General features: G+C 37.7%; 1 protein-coding gene across 7 annotated transcripts in view; it reads right to left on the minus strand.

Annotated features, from left to right (window-relative positions):
* Positions 1-13,797, minus strand: part of diaph2 (diaphanous-related formin 2) — a 475,685-nt gene that overhangs the window by 169,286 nt on the left and 292,602 nt on the right. The window lies entirely within an intron of this gene.

Below are 13,797 nucleotides of genomic sequence, written 5' to 3' on the forward strand. Positions count from 1 at the left end.
ATACAGCTGGACTCCTTCATATCAGTGGTTGAGATAAGGACAATCTTAGGTAGAAGTTGTCTTGTGTTGTGTATAAGCTACTGAATGCTTTGAATTTTTTTTCGGGATTAATTAAGTATCATCAATCAATCAATCAATCAATCAATCAATCAATCAATCAATCAATCAATCAATCAATCAATCAATCAATCAATCAATCATTTAATCAATCAATCAATAAAATCCCTGGATTTCATCATAAGAATCTTTTTCAGTCCATGATAAACAGGACCAGAGTTAACCAACCTACATTAACCCAGCTAGTTATATAAAACTAACTGCACTAAAAGCTTTTTGATTAGAATAACACAACGTAAAATTAAAAAATAAAAAAAAATAAAGAAGTGTCCAACGTTTAAAACTCACTATCCTGCAGATACTGATTCCCACAGAAAAGGCACATGCTGTTTTTATACAGAAAGATCTGAGTTCCCTTGGTGACATAAATCTATTGCTTGAGAACTAGAAATGATAAACCAAACATGTAGCCATGTTGCTCTTTCTCTCCCTCTCTCCTCCATTTGGAGGGCCATGGCTGCAGGCCCACATTAAGCAGTGCACTGGGGCTGGGTGACCTCTTCACCCTCTCAGACTCAAACAGATTGTTTGCTGTCAAGCCTAGACTCCAGGAAGGCTGCTTTCACATAGAAGATGGCTGCTGAGTCCCGCAGCAGAGCCGGGGAAGGCAGAATGAATCCTCAAGCTGGACTGCACAGCAGATGTGATATTAACCTTTACACAAACTGATGGCAAACTTACGACAGCTGGCACACTTCCCCGCTACACATAATGTCTCCCATAGATTTTCTCTTCCAAAATGTCTCTGCGGATACAGGGGTGAGGAATTGTGTTTCTGCTGGAAAAATGTGGCAGGCACAATGAGGTAAATTAATAAATGGATGCAGTCTTTAGCCTCTTTTCTCTTCATAAATTGTAACGGGTGTGTTTGTCTTAAATAAATGAGACGGGAGCATCAGACCAAATGTAATATAAAAGTCAAAAGAAAACAAATATCAGGCATTACAACAACACAGATCACATGTGTAAGTAGTAAAGGTAAAACAGAAGACTTCATAAAACGGCAAAAAATATCTCATTCCACAATTTCCCACACTTTATCACAGTTTATTCGCTATAGTTTAGAAAATGGTAATACTATATGACAAGAACTTAGAGTTAAACTGAGTCAGAACAAATGATTCTTGCTAATGTCAGATAACTTTGAAAGAAAGGTACAGTGGGACAAAAAAAGTATTTAGTCAGCCACCAATTGTGAAAGTTCTCCCACTTAAAAAGATGAGAGAGGTAAATTTCATTTACCTCAGTAAAGTAATTTTCAAATTCCTGTAAATTTCATCAGTACACTTCAACTAAAAAAATATTGAAAATTATGGTGAAAAATAAGTATTTGGTCAATAACAAAAGTTAACCTCAATACCCTTTTTTTTGGCAATGACAGAGGTCAACTGTTTTCTGTAAGTCACCACAAGGTTTTACACACTGTTGCTGGTAGTTTGGCCCATTCCTCCATGCAGTCCTCTAGAGCAGTGATGTTTTGGGGCTGTAACTGGGCAACACAGATTTTGGTAAATGGTAAATGGACTGCATTTATATAGCGCTTTTATCCAAAGCGCTTTACATTTTTGCCTCACATTCACCCATTCATACACCAACGGCTATGTCAGCCATGTAAGGCGCCATCCAGCTCGTCGGGAGCAGCTGGGGTTAGGTGTCTTGCTCATGGACACTTCGACACTTGGTCAGGTGGAACCGGGCATTGAACCACCAACCTTCCGGTTTGTAGACAACCTACATGAACCACTGAGCCACTGACGCCCCATGTTCAACTCCCTCCAAAGGAGGGACGAAGCAACTCCTTCGTTGCCCGGGTGGTGTGTTTGGGATCATTGTCATGCTGAAAGACCCAGCCACGTTTCATCTTCAGTGCCCTTGTTGATGGAAGGAGGTTTTTACTCGAAACATCGCGATACATGGCCCCATTCATTCTTTCCTTTACACGGATCAGTCATCCTGGTAACTTTGCAGAAAAACAGATTTTTCTACCCCTACACAGGTATTGTGTTTTTCTACACAGTATGTATGGTGCAACTCAGCATTCTTTCTCCACAACGAGTTGAGTTTTTACCAAAAAGTTCTATTTTGGTTTCATCTGACCATATGACACTCTCCCAAACCTCTTCTGGATCATCCAAATGCTCTCTAGCAAACTTCAGACAGGCCCAGACATGTACTGGCTTAAGCAGAGGGACAGTTCTGGCACTGCGGGATTTGAGTCCCTGGTGGCGTAGCGTGTTATTGATGGTAGCCTTTGTTATTTTGGTCCCAGCTCTCTGCAGGTCATTCACTAGTCCCTCCCGTGTGGTTCTGGGATTTTTGCCCACTGTTCTTGTGATCATTTAGACCCCATGGTGTGAGATCTTGCATGGAGCCCCAGATTGAGGGAGATTATCAGTGGTCTTATGTGTCTTCCATTTTCTAATAATTGCTCCCACAGTTGATTTCTTCACACCAAGCTGCTTACCTATTGCAGATTCAGTCTTTCCAGTCTGGTGCAGGTCTACAATTATGTTTCTGGTGTCCTTCGACATGTTGTGAAAAGGTGTGTTTTATACTGATAACGAGTTTAAACAGGTGCCATTAATACAGGTAACAAGTGGAGGAAAGATGAGCCTTTAAAAATAAGTTACAGCTAGTATTTGTACCCAATACCTTATATCCACCATAATTTGCAAATAAATTATTTAAAAATCAGACAATGTGATTTTATGGATTTTCTTTTCTCATTCTGTCTGATAGTTGTAATGTACCTATGATGAAAATTATAGGCCTCTCTCATATTTTTAAGTGGGAAAACTTAATGTAACTTTTTAATGTAATGAATTACAATGAACCAATCAGCTGTCAGCTGTTACATTTAAATACACAATTAGATCACACCAATTTAGGTCAAGCAATTACCAAGCAATGCTTCATTGGTGTAAAAGGTTGCATTAGCAATTAAAAAAAAACACTTAAGCAAACCATGGTCAGGTCAATGTGTCTGAATAATTTTGGTCCCACATTTATAAATTGTACTGGTATTCCACTGTATGAAGAATTGCTGGGCATAATATGTCAAAGTTTACTTTATTTTGCGATCCCACTTAGATAAATTATCTGCACCCACTAGTAAAAAAATATCTTGAGACTCAATAATTGTTGGTTTGACCTGCTCTAAATGAGTCTTTTCACCACGTATATATTATATATATATATATATATTTAACAACATTTAATATTTTTAATTGTCTTAACCCCTAGGACAGTGTAATGACCAGATAAGTTGTTTTTGTGAATATATATATATATATATATAATCAAATATTGAAAAGCAACAATCTGTTCAGCCAAAGGCATTTATTCCCTTACTCCATTGTGAACAATCCTGTCAATCATCTAAGAGTTTACCAGATTGAGAAAGTGCTTACAGTTTTGTTTGTAAAAGTGAGGGTGGAAAGAGGTCATGCACTTAACACCTAACAAACCTGACCATCAGGCTGCCAAAGTTGACAGAATCCCTGAACTGCCTGGTCATGAGTGGATGCTGATGATTCATTTAATAGCAGACAGAGATGAGATAAGCCTCTTCTGATGAACAGCTGACAGGAGTCTCTCTCCCCTGCTGCATTCCATTACGGCCCATCCCATGTACGTGGCCGTCTTCCCTAATGATCTAGGATTACTTAAATGATATGCACACCAAATAATTCATTTATCATTTTGAAATGCAAACAAAGGCGATATATTAATCTAAGCACATTGTGACGTATAATTACCTATTCAAAGGGGTCTCAGAGATCAATAAAGCTTTTAGCTTTGCAAGGCCTTTGTATCCTTTTCAAAGTGAGAAAGCCTTCTAGAGATTATAAAACAATTGTTTCCAGGTAGGATGAATTGCTGTGAGCTCAAACTGGAGAAGTCACAATTGATTAGTCCATTAGGAAAGCATAATTTAGACCCTTGCTTTACATCCCGTTTAGAGGTATTTATCTATTTATCGAGGAGCATGACTGCACACGTTTCTGCATCGTCCATCCTATACAATCCTAGCAAAAAGTCCAGCAAATAATCCGTGAATTATTATCGGAATTTCCTGTGGAGTGTTTTCATTCGAAAATGCCACTGTGTTCCAGCATCCATTAGATAAATCACTTCCAATTTCTCCCTGAGAGATTGGCAATAAATGAGAGCAGACATAGAAACATGCCTCAGCTGCAATCTCCAATATAATACAACACACGCAGCACCTTACAGAGTCTCGCTGCTAAAGATGAGGAAAGGAAAACAAATGAAAAAAAAAAAAAAAAACATAAAACCAGATCCTAAACGCTGGTTTATTTTCTTCCAGAATGACCCTTTCTTCTACGCAGCTGGCTGTCTAAAATCAATATTGGTTTACAAGGATTGGAACAAAAAACAGAGCATGGGAAAACAACAAGAAATCTAAGCAAACAAAAATTGAGTTCTTATTTTTTTTTTCATTTTAAATCGAGACAGAACCCACACCACGCTTGCATGGCCTTCTTGAGGAGTACAGCGTTTGTTGCCATTGCCGTGGAAACTGTTGCTTCGTGCACATTAGTACTGCTTATCTGACCGGCAATGTGTGCACATTCCAGAGTAAATACATGCTGAATTTTAAGTAAATACCTTCGTAAATTATCTCCAGTTTGATCTACCGCCGCCTTCCTGTGCGTGAATTAAAACACACACAATAGTTAAGGTGGAAGTAATTGTGAAAGCTCCGGTGCAGATATCAAAACAGGGCTAGTTGCTTTTTCACTGCCGACACTGCATCCGAATCCTAATGTTGTTTTCTTTATTTAAACAGAATTAAGTTTTGCACCCGCTCAGCCACGGGGTGTTTACCAATCAGCCCGCACTGAGCCGCTAACGCGCAGAACAGCAACAGAGCAGGCGGAGAGATAATGCACTTTAAAGGCTTTGCCATCCGACACTGACGACCTCAGCATGCGTACTGCATGCCTGCCGCCTCTGATTTCCACAGCTATCACAGGAAACAAGCCACGCACAGTCTATGTCTTTTAAGAGGGGAAAAACTCAACCTTAGAAAAAAGAAAACATTTCCTTCCAACCTCCTACACGTAAACTAACTTTGTGCTAGTTTTCTTTCATTTCTATTTGACATTGTAAATTATAGCACAATGATACCAAACTATTAATGTCTTTATGATGCTACAATCAGGTTGAAGTGTAGTGCCTTAAATGCCTCATAAATTAAAATATTTGTGACTTTATTTGTCACCTTCTTAATTCTATTATTTATTTGCTGTCAGTCATAATAAAAATCACAAGAAACTCTGAACAAGAATACTTTTCTCAAAAACCCACATAATCAGTTGTTAAACGACACATTTCATGCCTAAAAGGGCAATGTTTAAAGGAAATATCACAACCCACCACAACTTTCAGACTGATGCTGCATATGTATATGTGTGAAACTAATTAAATACATTTGCAGGCTCATCATCAACCTCTGCAAAGAAACTGATTTTGGAATTGCATTAGTTATTTTTATGTCGGGTCATTAAAGTGTATCCAATATATATAAAACTGTTTTGCACCTTAAAACTGAGCGCAATATGACAGTCCTCCAGTGATGTTGAAAGATTTAAGTGGCAGTTATTATTGCCAGACTTTCAGTGCTAATCACATCAGCTTAATGGCCAGTGAAGGGAATACCAAATGAGGGTGAATATGTAATGACTGCCGCAAAACCCGAGGCCGCAATAATTGACATGGACATGCGAGAAACATTATATTGGTCTAATTTTCAATGGACATGTAATAGCAAGGTTCATTCCACGAGAGCCCGCATAATGTCCTGAAAATGACCAGCAATCCAATCACAGGGGTTTTTGTGAACATTCAATTGATATGTGCAATCTTTTTTTGAATAACATTATATTTATATGTTTTTAGCTATTCTATGTTTAGGCGACAGGAACAAAAAAAAAAAAAAAGTTAAGGAGAATGTTTTTTTTTTTTTTTTTTTTTTTTTATTGCAATACTCTTTCTTTATTTTACTTAAAAGACTTAAAAACCCTTACTCAAACTTAAAACCTTACTTTAAAAAACCCATGTCCACATTCCCAGTATACTGTATTATATATATATATATATATATATATATATATATATATATATATATATATATATATATATATATATATATATATATATATATATATATACTGTAAAAAAAATGTGGTTGTTTTTTGTTGGTTTGACTTAAAAAAAGTAAGTAACCTGGTTGCCTTAAAATTTTGAGTTTATTGAAATTAAAAATTTGAGTTGATACAATGAAGAAAATTTGTTTAATAAATAGAAACTCAAAATATTTTTGTATCTGAACCACATAAAAAAAAAAATTATAAATCATGAAAATAGCACTATTCGGCATGTTTTACTGCATCATCAGAAATAAAACACACACAATTACCCAATATGCTTACACAATCTTTTAATAATATTTTAATAAAGGTTGTCAAATCTCAAAAAACGTTCATTGTATTAACTCAAAATTTCAATTTCAATGAACTCTTAATATTTTAAGGCAACCAGGTAACTTTTTTCTAAATAATTTTTAACAGTATATATATAACATTTTTTTAATATATATTATACAATATACTGGGAATGTGTACATGCGTTTTTTTTAAGTAAAGTTTTTACTTTAAACATTATTTGTAAAAAAAAAAAAAATCTGTTGAGACTTTCAGATGGTGGTTAGAATTTGGCGTAAATAGAATGAGAGCATGGATCTATCATGCCTTGGTACCACTGTGCAGGCTGGTGGTGGTGGTGTAATGGTATGGGGATGTTTTCTTGGCACACTTTAGGCCCCTTAGTGCCAACTGGGCATCGTTTAAATGCCACGGCCTACCTGAGCATTGTTTCTGACCATGTCCATCCCTTAATGACCACCATATACCCGTCCTCTGATGGCTACTTCCAGCAGGATAATGCACCATGTCACAAAGCTCGAATAATTTTAAATTGGTTTCTTGAACATGACAATGAGTTCACTGTACTAAAATGGCCCGCACAGTCACCAGATCTCAACCCGATAGAGCATCTTTGGGATGTGGTGGAACGGGAGCTTCGTGCCCTGGATGTGCATCCCACAAATCTCCATCAACTGCAAGATGCTATCATATCAATATGGGCCAACATTTCTAAAGAATGCTTTCAGCAACTTGTTGAATCAATGCCACGTAGAATTAAGGCAGTGCTGAAGGCGAAAGGGGGTCAAACACAGCATTAGTATGGCGTTCCTAATAATCCTTTAGATGAGTGCACACACACACACACACACACACACACACACACACACACAAACACAAACACACACACACACACACACACACACACACACACACACACACACACACACACACACACACACACACACACACACCTTGATGGCACTTTTTTCTATGGACAATGGCTATTATGGCAATGGCAAAATAGCTCACTCTGGGTTATAACAAGGTTGGCAGGAGTAACATCTGAAATAGTCTGCCAGTCTTAACTGCTGCCACTCTACATGTGACAAATAAAAAAAAGAAAAAAAGAAAAAGAAATACACTGGAATGAATGACAGGGGCATGTTAAATCAACCTCATGTGAAGAATTACCAAGGGATGGGTGGGTTGGAACGGGAATAGAGAGGGAGGGCAAGCGCGAGCGTCTGCCGGTGTCTCCACGTCAGTGCACCGGCAACTTGTTCCATAATCATTCCCCACTGTGACTGCACTGCTGCTGGAGACGCATGCTGCGAGAGCTAATTAGCACAGCCCTCCACACTGTGTCCGTTCCCCCTCACACACCCCGCAGCCAAGCTTCCCCACATCCCTTTCACACGTGTGGGGATGCAACACGCTCACACTTTCATTAGATGGGGATCAATCATCTGCTCACATTGGGTAATCACAATTTAATTTCATGCATTTCAAATTTTAATTTGTTTATTATTATGCCCCAAACTGTCATTACAGAAAGCCGCTACTGTGCAGGTTTGTTTTCATCTGCCAAGTAAGATCGGCACTATGCAGTGAGAAAGAGATAATAAAGACAAGCTGGGTACATTTTCTATGCAATGAAGAAGTTTGAGGTCTAAGGTTTGCATGACTCGGCTCAAGAAAAATGACATGAACAAATGTTCTGTTCCAAAACATGGCGAGCTGCCAACAGAATCTGTATTTTAAGGCACAATGGCAGGCACGCTACTGACGCAAAGTGACCCAAAATGTAGGCAACTTAAGTATACTGCCTACTAAGAAACTTTTTTATGTGGCAAAAATCAATCCCAGAACCCATTGGCTAAGTGGGAATAATGAATAGGAGTACAGTAAGGTCAACTGTACTGTAATGCAAAAAAAAAAAAAAAAAAAAAAAAAAAAAAAAAAACACATAATTGATTACATTCGGTTCATCAAAAAAAAAAAAAAAAAAAAAAGTAAACATATGATTATAAGTGATTTAAACGATAAAATTCCACTTTGTAGTTATCATCATATCTGTAGATGAGGACTTGCCTATTCCAACAAAATTAGAATGATTATCACAACTTTTTAGTTACAGTTACTTTTATAGTTCCAAACTTGTGAATGGTGAATGGCCCTTTAAAATATAACTTCCAAGGAAGCTCTTAAGATTCTGAAAAAAGCTAATGTGTCTTTATTTATACCCTGTAAAAGTGAGAGGGGAATAAGAGACAAATGGAGGGCAACAAATGGGGAAACAAACTTTGACCATTGAAGAGGTGAAGTACAGAGATTTAAGGTTTTGTTTTATCTAACAAAACCAAGCCTGCAGTCTCCCTCTCATTTACAGAAGCTTCCGCGCCTCGATCGCCCCCCGGTGACCGGTCCCAGTATAGCCGCCCCTCTGTGTTTTCTAATGGACGCGAGGCAAACTAAATAATAAAATTACACTTCAAAAAAATTTCCCCTGATTTAGTTTATGTCACTGAAGGCAGTTATCATCACGATGATTTCATTTCAGGTGTTTGTTTTAAAAATAAGTTTAGTTTGAGTTAGTTATTTGATGCTATAAAAACGAGGGGTGTGACGTCATGATTGACAGCTGAGACTGACGGCTTCTCTGAGTGAAGTTGTCACTGAGGCACTAACAGACTTTTTTCAAAATTTTTGGGAGCAGATTAGAGCTTTAGCTTTAATTTCTACATTTCCATAACTGTTTATTTCACACCAACATAATTAATTGTTCTGCATCTGCGAGAGTGTGGGCGGGCTTTTGATATCGCAGCTGTACTTCCTGCTCTACTTCCTGCGCTCTACTGCGCAACTCCGGTCCCGAAATCGCTACTGCGCAGACTTGGTCCCAAGATGTCAGCGCTGTGCAAGGCCGCCTAAAAGCTTCAAATCTGCCAAGCGGAAATGGATGATGTCGAGTCGTCCATATTTTTTTACGGTCTATGAACAAAACTGTGAGATGCTAAGTACAATAAGGGGAAGCCTATTGACATAATAGAAGCGGTGCACACTATGGGCAGATATGTAGCTAACAATTCTGGAAAGTGGACAACACAGTATGAAGCCCTGCTGGGAAAGGGAAAGGGAAAGGGAAAGGGAAAGGGAAAGGGAAAGGGAAAGGGAAAGGGAAAGGGAAAGGGAAAGGGAAAGGGAAAGGGAAAGGGAAAGAGAAAGAGAAAGAGAAAGAGAAAGAGAAAGAGAAAGAGAAAGAGAAAGAGAAAGAGAAAGAGAAAGAGAAAGAGAAAGAGAAATCAAATTAGAGAAGCAATGTATTCTTTGACACGTAATACATCAGTTATGTCAGCTTCTCTGGTAATCTTGTTTGAAATTGAATAATCTAATTTACTTTAAGTTATGATGTTCCACTAATTTTCCAGTCAAGGCACATCCATTTTGTTACTCCCATGCTTCCTTTCTCTTGTTCTTCCATGCCTGTGTGATTATGCTGATGTTTATTGCGTTCCCAGACATAGATGAATAAGGGATTTCACTCAACAATACTGGTTTCAAAAGTCATTCTTCTTTCAGAGGAGAGGCAAGGGGAAAGATATAGAAAGTAAAGTGAGAACGTTTTTGTTTATATATATATATATATATATATATATATATATATATATATATATATATATATATATATATATATATATATATATATATATATATATATATATATATATATATATATATATATACACACACATTAAAATGGGCAAACAGCTGGGAAATCACAGGATGAAAAAAAAAAGTATTTTGATTAAGTACATAGATATACTACAATAACAAAAGAATATCTGGAGCTCAGGAGACTTGTCCATCAAAACAGAGATCAGGGTGTTTGACTCAAATGTGATGTCAGTGATGTCAACCACCAACAAAAAGATACAGGCATTTATCAACACGTCTGCAAAAGAATCTCCAGATCAGACGGCCCGATGCTATCAGCAATGCCCCAGTAGAGGTAATAGGCAAGTAATTAAGTAATAGATATACAATACACAATTACAAATTCAATACGATATAGAATTTATTAAATTGTATTAAACAATTATAATAAAATATAATTACATTCCTTTCAAAACTATTTTGTAATATTTAATTGCAATATAAAACTTACACATTTGAATATAAGTGTTTAACATCCATTGACAAGGCCATCTGTACATTTTAGAACTTGAAAAAAAAGGAAACTAACATTAACCAGATGGACGGTTACCTGCTGATAATCTCATAATGGACAGATATTGACTGACATGGGTGTACATCACTAACATGTTGTACTATCAAGAGTGGAAGATTCATGCAGTCATTGTATTGTGGCAGCCTGGCTCTGAACCTAGTGCACTTTGTCATTGCTGTCATGAGCCTGGACTTGGGCTGCCAATAAGAAAGCCCAGGTAACCAATTTGAAAATATAATTTACAAGCACAGCCCACACTGTTATCAGGATATGCATGGTGAGGCATAGCCTTCACAATATTCATTGTGCATTGAGCTATACATTCCTAATTGAATTGTCCCCTCACTGCGATAATACAAAAGGGGCTTTTCTGTACTAATACTATAATTTGTATTCAGCCAACATTTCAGAATAATCGCTTTATGAGGAAATCAAAAGTTTATGTTTCAAAATCGTTTCTGTTTCGTTTTTGTACAATGTCAGAGTGTCTGAAGGTGCTCATTCATTTAAAACTGTATTCATAACAAAGATATAAAGAGGGAAAATTAAAGCGAAATAAAGAAAGATGGCCTGTCTAGTTCATATACTTGAATGCACCCAATTCGCTCATTTTAATATTCGTTGAAGTATGTTGAGGAGTTCCATGGAATAACAATCAACCTCCATTGAGACATCTGAAAGATATAAATCCTCAAGAACAATTAGCTAATAAGAGACATGAGAGGCAACAGGGACAAAGAAATCTCAGACCACCTAAAGGACTGTCATCTCTGATTGCTCAATTACACATTTTGCCAAAGGACCTTCAGTTTACAGGCATTGATTGTGCATAGATCTTCACAGCAGTGATTTGTGGGTTTTTTTTGTCCAGGAAACTATGGGAAAGTCACACTTCAGCACACAGCAGCTGAGGGGCATGGCAGAAGAAATGCTGATGGGCGACTGGCGTATTTTGCCTACCAATGGCAGACAGCCTGGATTGGAACGGTAGCCAATAGACTAATCTAAAGGCTCAGAGCCTGCCATAAGGCAAGTTTGCTTAGTAAGAATGACAAGTGAAAATCAGAAAGCCTCAGGCTACACCTCTGGCAGTTTTAGGGTGGGGAGTGAGGTAGCTCAGGGAGTTCATTTGTCCGTGAGCTCACTATCCATGCCATCTGTGAGAAAGACAGCGGCACCGGGAAAATCTCTAACAAGCTGAGAAATTACGGAAATATACTGTGAACATATATGAGGGAGAATTTCAAACATAGTACTTTTCATAGTAATTTTCCCTCTGTTCAATCCAGAACTTGCCAACATAAACACTGAAGCACATTATGAAGCAGTGCCAGCTGAACACATCCAATCTATTTAACAAAGTGAAAACACTGTAAAACACTTAAAACAGCCAAAATAAAGGTTCACTCTTCATAAACTCTTTTGACATCTCTACTGGAAAGTATCAAGCTTAAACAACCCCAAAAGCAGAGAGCAAATCCAGATTTAATGATTATTATCTGTAATTTAACACCTTTCCATGCTTGTAGCTTTGAAAAGGGCTTTGCTGTTGAGTAAGCCTTTTCCCACATGGTTGATTTCATTTGAAGTTGCCATAATCTTTGTGTGCATTCCTCTGAGTCTACCTTTCCTGAAATATGTCAAATGTTCACTACAGAAGTTACTTTTTTTTGAAAAGTATATGACAAGGAGTCAAGAATCCACAACAGAAGGTTACTTTCTACACTCACACATACTTCTGTAAGATTAAAGTTAACTGAAGCTTAAAAGAGCCGAGATACTTTGTGTCTCTGAGAGATGATGGTCAAAGGTACTGGATCTCTATAGATGAAAACAGGCTTTATCCATGCCCCCCAAAAAACAGACATGGCTCAGGCTCTGTTCAAATTTTCATATAAACATATCCTTATAAAATCAATTTATTTTTCGTCTATAAAGCATGTGCTACGCTTTGGGAGAAAAAAAAAAAGAGGAAAAAAAGTATAAAATGTATTGAAATGCCCAATAAAGTTAACTCTGCTTTACAAAACAACTGGTTTAAGTATAGTGCAGTCTACACGTTTTAACCACTCTAGCACTGAACTTATTTTATATATCTGAATACAGTGACTTCTGTGTTTAGAACTGCAGGGATCCCTTGACTCTATTAGCACTGCCTGAAAATTGATAGCCTGGATGCCAGCCAAACTTAGCCCCGCCCACAACATTTTAAGGTTGGCAGTTCGGTCTGGCCTCGCTCCATAGAGGAGTAATTATCCCCGAACAGAAACTGTTCGGACCAATGAAATCATCAGGGCGGGCTTTAGACGATGATGGACAGATGATAAACAGTAACGTAATAATGCACGGCATCAAAGGGGCTTGGATTATATTTGTTCAAATCCTAAACGGAGAGCTTGCTTGTGTATGCATTCACCTTCACTATTTCTCTCAGAAATGATGATCATGTTGGGTAAGTACTCTTGTGTATCATTAAATTATTTTATTTTTTTACAACACCGGCAAAGATTTCAGCGTGCGTGCAGACAGGGTTGCCAAGTTTTTACAACAAAACCCTCCAACTACTAGCCCTAAACAATAGCTTCTCGGGGGGTTCTCCAGAAGAAAAAAAAAGGTGTTTGGGGGGTAAAATGTGTGTTATTTTGGCAAGGTTGCCTGCAAAAATTCGCACTCATGGGTCTATATATTACATAATAGTCGCTTCAACCCAGGGACATAGAAAACATCCCGCGGAAGAAAAAAAACGCGGACTTGGCAACACAATGCAGTTGAGCTCTGTTGTTGTCGCTTCGTTGTTCTGATTGCTCTTTCCTGATTCGGTTGAAACAAGCCCCATAATCACAGCCCAATGGAGCAGTTTCAGACTCATATTCTGACTAGAATTAAGTATGACCACGTCAGGCTAGAAAATTGACATACATTTTCAAAGTGTCTCAATTAACACTGCAAACAGCTAAACTCAATGGTGGTGGTGACTAATGTTTAAAGAAAAGCAGGACT

Source organism: Pseudorasbora parva, chromosome 11, assembly GCF_024679245.1.
Source record: "Pseudorasbora parva isolate DD20220531a chromosome 11, ASM2467924v1, whole genome shotgun sequence".
NCBI classification, from domain to species: Eukaryota; Metazoa; Chordata; class Actinopteri; order Cypriniformes; family Gobionidae; genus Pseudorasbora; species Pseudorasbora parva.